The 6,889-nt window shown below is 39.8% G+C and overlaps 1 long non-coding RNA gene across 1 annotated transcript; it reads left to right on the forward strand.

Annotated features, from left to right (window-relative positions):
* The first annotated feature begins 6,251 nt into the window (after positions 1-6,251).
* LOC145431728 (uncharacterized) lies at positions 6,252-6,681 on the forward strand. Its single transcript, XR_013912007.1, has 2 exons — positions 6,252-6,425; positions 6,511-6,681. It is a non-coding gene; the product is annotated as an uncharacterized LOC145431728 (long non-coding RNA).
* The last annotated feature ends 208 nt before the right edge of the window (positions 6,682-6,889 follow it).

Consider the following 6,889-nt stretch of genomic DNA (forward strand, 5'->3'; position numbering starts at 1 on the left):
AATAATAACTAATAATAATAATTCTGAGTTATTATTGCAGCATAGTGTCTGACAGTAATGTGCTATGAATTATTTACCCTTAAGATGAATTATTAAGTTAGCTAAGTCAATAACTATTTTGTTCATTATTTGAGTTCAATCATGTCTTTTATTATTTGTGTCATGGGTTATCAAAAACCAGTTAAGGTGGATAATGCTGGTCTGTCAGCACAGGTTCCGCTAAAGGATGTGGGGCCTTCATGCCACCGTTTTGGAGCCTGTTTCTAATAACTTAATCATAAATATGCCCAAGTGGAATAGAAAGGAAGAGATGCCAGTCCTGCTGGTATTACTTTTATGGCCTGCCTAGCTTTCTTTGTGTAACAGCCTGTCTTCTGGTATCTCCTCCTTCATTCTTGAGGCTGTCTTGGGAAAGGCAGCCGTGTATTCAGAGATTTGCCTGAACTATATCATTTGCCTGATTTATATTATTTGAGTGAGACCAGTGGAGAGTGTAGCAGTTTGGAGTCATGATGTTGATACATGACTTTGTATTTTCAGAACCGTGTGCCTAATTTCAATGTTTGTGTATAAAATGGGGCACATTTGATAATAGACTTGAAACATTTGGCTACTTTGAAGATAGCCTGATTGGAACTAAAAGTAATGGTTCCTGGGTCTCCTGGGTCTTGGACCCAGGATTTTGAGTTTCTTGTTAATTTGCTTTTGTTCTTGTTCTTTTTTGGTTTTGAAACACAATTTCTTTTTTTCTTTTCTTTTCACTTTTTTATTTTTTTTTATTTTTTTATTTTGTTCATGCAAATTTCAAAACAGCGAGTGAACCAAAAAACCAAAATGTTTAGTTTTTTTCCCTCAAAACCTTTCAGACTTTGAAAACTGTTCTGCAAAAGTGCAGGCCTAATATAAATTGTTGTGCGATATGGGGTCATGCTTGAAGTCGCCCCACCCATGTATAAAAGTTGATCTGAAGGCTGAAACAGAACCATTCTCATTTATTATTTTTCCATATATCCTAATGGTAGATTAAGATCTTTAATCTTAGTCAAAAACCACAAGAAAAATCAAAAATATAAGCCTGATCAATATTTTTACTGAGAAATGTGGTTGGAGTAGTGAACATGTCTGGTCTAATGTCTGGATTTTGTGTGTAGACACGATCCAGCTTTTATATTCACACCTGGGACTGAGAAGAGGCTGTGTCACAAATTCATTCATGCCCATCATTATAGATGATTTTGAATGAGAGAAATAGCATTAAGTGTTGTAATGCTCAAACAAAGAATCAAATTTTGCTGATAGTTAATTATGCTTCTACTGATCAGAATATAACTAAGTAAATATGAATCTGTTTAACCTGACCAGTAGATTCAGGCAGTCCTTCTCAAATAGTGGGGCGCGCCATCTGTGACCCCGCGGAACATGCTTCTTTTCCCCTAGAATAAACTGTAATTGCAGGTCTACTACAGTAGGTGGCAGGGTTTTTGGCACCAAGCATGCACGAACACACACACAGAGCAGGAGATATGAAGTGTCGTAAACAAACCTGCAAGAAAAATGGAAAAAATATTTAACGGTGACGAAAAGAAAGGTGGAGAGAGACGGAGATAATGAGCCAAACGAAAGTCTCCTGAAAGCTAAGACGGGAAATATGACGAAGCGTATGTACTGTGTGTGGCACTCTGATCTCTGAATGTCTACTTTAAAAATGTCTATGATTTAATAAACGTATTGAGTAAAGTCTGATAGACAAACAGTTTTAAAGACAAAATGTTACTACAACTGGTTTAAAAGGGAGTACAATAAATAACAAATGGTAAAATAAATATTCTTGTGAAAATGTGCTAAGGACAAATCTAAGTAAAGTAACATAAAATGAAGACATGAAATAACCTTTGAGATGAGCAGTTAAGAAGATTGGATCTCAGAAGTCCACCATTGGAAATTTCAGCAGAGACACAAGAGATATACAGTAGATACATAGTTATACATACATATTCATCTACATATCTATATATCTATCGGGAGGATGGTCACAACCAATCACATGCTTAGTGAATATTTCAGGCAGCAGAAACCAAAGAAAGAGGAGCAAGAGGAGGAACCACTACGGAAGGACAGGCCCTAGCATGGTATGTACTACAGACAGATATAAGAATTGGCTGACATCCAGAAGTCCTGCCGGTTCCTGGACTGAAAGACAGCACAGACATACCAGTCATGGCAGCACAGGAACAATCTCTAAGCACAAGAAATAGAGGAGTTGGGGTCTACCACACCAGGTGCAGGCTGTGTAAAGATGCCCCTGAGACAATCCAGCACATAACAGCAGTGTGCAAGATGCTGGCAGGCGAGTCATACATGGAACGCCATAAACAAGTGGCCAGCATAGTATACAGACACATCTGTGCTGAGTATGACCTGGAAGTCCCTAAGGCAAAACAAGAAAAGCCCCCTAGGGTGGTTGAAAATGAACGAGCTAATATCCTGTGGCCAGATACAAACAGACCAACTGGTGTTGGCTAACCAACCGGACATAGTGGTGGTGGACAAGCAGAGGAAGATGGCTGCAGTGACAGATGTGGCTACAATTAGCCGTAGCACCATATTAACACATATTCACAATATCACTTGGAAAGGAAAGTCAGGATGTGGTGAGGGGAAAAAGGTCTGGAAAGGGCTGACAAGGTATAGCTAAATGTTAATGCAGAAGTTTGTGACTGAGGCAAAAAGCTGCAACTGGCTGACCCACACTAAAGGTCAGGTGCACTGAAAAAGAACAAGAGATTTGATTTTGATTCACTGATATTTTAACTTTCAAGAACAATAGATATTGAGCCTGAACACAAATTTTTGTCACTTTAATTATCTGACAAAAAGTCAAGGGATGGCTCAATAAGTAGAGAGACATTTAGGAGGCACATGTGAACCAGGACAGAGCTCATACACGAACTGTTTCTCTCACTATAAACACTGGAGAGGAACTGAAACTGTGAGCTGTGTCACTTTTTTCTATTCTGAAATGAATGTGCAAATTTCTTTCGCAGTTGTGTATGGTCTAGTGAATAACACATAATTTTAATTGGTTTAACATCGTCTTGGTAATTTAAAACTCAGACAAAAGGAGAAATGGGACTACAAGACATGTGAGGGTTTTTTACGCATCCACAGCAGCTACTTCTGCTGTTTAAGAAACAAATGAGCTGAAGACAAATTTAGTACTCAAATAAAAGTAAACAACGAACAGGGCTTAAACAAGAATCTAAACATTTTAACAGAACAGTTAAAAGTGCCATTGACTTGAAGCTGAATTCCAATCAGCTCTACAGAAACGTTTTACTCAGATTCCTGTAGTTTATAATTACATGGCAAAACAAAAAATATTCAATATGCCTTCTTTTTGAACAGACAACATGCAGAATATTTTCATAGCCTCTGGAGCAGGTGTGATTTTTCTGATTATTCTGATAGCCACTGGAGTGGGAGTTGTTAGAAAATGGTGAGTTTTAGAAAATATTTGTATTTCTGAAATGGTGGTTGGAAAAAAATCTACACAATAACAGACATTTTTTTGAGGTTTTGACAGCCAGACCACCTAAACAAGGTATATTGCCTATGTCCTTTGTTATTCAGTTAAAAGAAAAAGCAGCACATAACACAGGAGTTAAAAAAGTATTCAGAGTAAGAAGCAGAGCACCATGTCTCTTGGAAAGTACAGAGCTGATTAACTATGAAGTCAGAGCTACAAATAAAACACAGACACAATCCTGTAGCTTGAAAGAAGAGGTCACACACATTCATTTCTTACTTCTGCTTTGGTGAGTTATAACAGTCAATACTTTTGTGAAATCTATCTCAGATCTTATTTGCATCTTTTCTGAGTATCAGCACAGAGAGAAGCTGCTGCTGTGAGGATCAACTTTTCCTTTAGATGTGTGTTATGGTGTTGAATTCTTTGTTATTTTCATTTATAGAAAGACTGTTAAATGAGCAGCATAGCAACATTAACAACTAGTATCAAAGACAACTGTGGTATTTAAAAATGCTCCTTTAAAAACAGATTATCCTAAATCACAAACACACACCCCTCTTCCTCTCTCTTCAGGTTTAATTGGGGAAGAGAGAAAAAAAAACAGGCTAATTGTGTTCTTCTTCTTTTTAATAAAAACAAAATCCACTGATTCTATTCATTGTGCTTTTACTTCAGTAGCATTACTCATGAGAGGTATGTTGACAAAAATAAAAAATAAAAATGTTCAAAATATAATCTCTCTATAAATGAAACATGCACACATTGACTCCTGAAACTGCTGCTGCTGCTCTTTCAGTTCAGACCATCATAGGCTGCTATGTTCCATGAGATCATTGTAATGATGCTTATTTTTGTCACCCAACATGTACAAAAAAACTTATCTCAGAGCTTGCATCTGAAATTCATTTATTTTTGTTTGCCCATCCAAATATAGCAGCCAAATGTGGCTCTACTTACAGTTTTTACCGAATGCCTAAACACTAACTGTGATTCCTGTAGCACAATTTCTAAAACTAGTCAGACGTATAGCAAAACCACTCACTGAGTGTGCAAAACTAAAAGCACAAAAACTGCTTTGCACTCAGTTTGCAATTTTGTAACACACACTTTGCAAGACTGTAGGCACAATTCACTGCACAACACTCAATTTCCAAATTTCCAACACACTCCTAGCAAAAGTATACACATGTATGGCTATCATTAACACTAATTTGCCAACTGTCTGGCACACTTTCACATGTGAAAACTTTCTTAGATAATTCGTTCACTTTGCAATCAGCCTAAGCACTATAATACAGGTAAGCTGTGTGTGCGGAGTACAATGGTGGGAGCAGAAAGAGTGAGAAGTAGAGGAGGCCGAGGAAGAGGACGTGGAGGTGAAGAAGTAGGATGAAGAGGACGACAAGGACAAGGAGGAGCAAGAGGAAGACGAGGAGGGGGCAGAGGAAGCATGTTCACTGCAGACCACGTAACCCATATAGTCATTATGGCGATTGCAAATAATCCTATACTTGGAAATAAACACTTGTGTTTGTTTTGATGTGTTTGACTAAACACCAGTACTTGAAGTTTGGATCCCTCCATGCTTATGGATCTATGACAGAAGTATGTGCTCAAACTGACATAGCCTACCTTGTGCACAGGGAAGGCAAACGCCAGATGTGTTTTGTATTCATACCATCGGTGTGCAGTTGGCGCATTGTGTGCTTAGTAGATGATGGCTTGTGTGTACTGTTTGATACGGAAACACCATTTTTACAAAGGTGTGAAGAGTTAAGCTGGCTCTGTTTGCTTTTGCAAGAGAACTAAAATGTTTGGATAATTGGGTAACAGGTTGTTTTATTTGTGTGTAGAGTTTTGCTAAATTAGCCAATAGTTACATAACATGTGCTTAAGCAATCAGAAAAAACTGTAAGAGGTTACCAAAACTGACAGCTGTCTTTCTCATGTTCTTATTTATTTTATTGTTTTCTGCCAGCAGGGGGCGATCAGGGGAGACGCCAACATCAGACTTGGGCACCATGAAAGCAGAGAGACCTGTGGAGCTCCCTCGTTATGCCCCAACAAAAAGGTTTTGATTCTTCATCTTAAGTTTAAACAAACAATTTCACTCGTGATTAAATACTGTCTGTACAAAACTCGTGAGCTGTGTCGCTTTTTCCTATTCTGAAATGAATGTGCAAATTTCTTTTGCAGTTGTGTATGGTCTAGTGAATAACACATAAATGTAATTGGTTTAACATCGTCTTGGTAATTTAAAACTCAGACAAAAGGAGAAATGGGACTACAAGACGTATGAGGGGTTTTTACGCATCCACAGCAGCTACTTCTGCTGTTTAAGAAACAAATGAGCTGAAGACAAATTTAGTACTCAAATAAAAATAAGTAAACAACGAACAGGGCTTAAACAAGAATCTAAACATTTTAACAGAACAGTTGAAAGTACCATTGACTTGAAGCTGAATTCTAATCAGCTCTACAGAAAGGTTTTACTCAGATTCCTGTAGTTAAGGACCTCCTCCAGGGTTCTTGTCTGCACTTTACCTGTCACGGACCCAGCTCTGGAGGACTCGGGGGTCCGTGACCAGTTTTGACTGTTGTTATTGTTGTTAGTATTATTATTATTTGGTGATGTGTGTTTTCTCCACAATGCTGTGTTAGTCTGTGTCCCACTCGTATGTATAGGCAGGGTGTGGGTGTATACGTGTGTATGTCTGCGGGTGTGGCTGGAGGATGGAGCACAGCCACCTGCAGGCCTGATGGGTGTGGCCCTGCGAAGGACTGGCCACACCTGAAGTTCCTGCCACACCTGTTGGTGATCAGGGCTCGTCGGGGGAGCTACTTAGGAGAGTGTTGGAGCTCCCACCGGCGCGGGATCATTGAGTTATCGTACCAAGTTAGTGTGTCAGCATATGTCTGTGTTGTTCGTATATGCCCGCCGAGAGTTAGTGTTGACGGCTGCCTCTATGGTTTCCCTGCAGGAGGAAGAGTGGTCCAGAAAGGCAGCACGCACGGGGTGTGCGGAAACACAACAGCGGGGAGCACGAGCACAGACGTCGGAGGGAAGCACGCACACGGGGTTCAAGGGAGCAACGGGGAGTTATTGTGTTTACAGTTTTTCACTGTGAATAAAGAGCACTGTTTGCATCGCAGAGTCTGCGTTTTGGGTCCTCCTTTCCCCACATCCCCACGGTCTGCCAGCCAGACCGTGACAGAATGATCCCGCCAACCACCATGGACCCAGCAAACTCAGGAGTTGCCACGGAGGAGAGATCGCTCACGCAGCTATGGGATTACTGCCGGAGCGTAATCCAGGCTGTAGACCCACACAAGAGACATATACAGGTAGTGTTCTTTGAC

The sequence above is a fragment of the Astatotilapia calliptera genome, chromosome 11 (assembly GCF_964374335.1).
Source record: "Astatotilapia calliptera chromosome 11, fAstCal68.1, whole genome shotgun sequence".
Lineage (NCBI taxonomy): Eukaryota > Metazoa > Chordata > Actinopteri > Cichliformes > Cichlidae > Astatotilapia > Astatotilapia calliptera.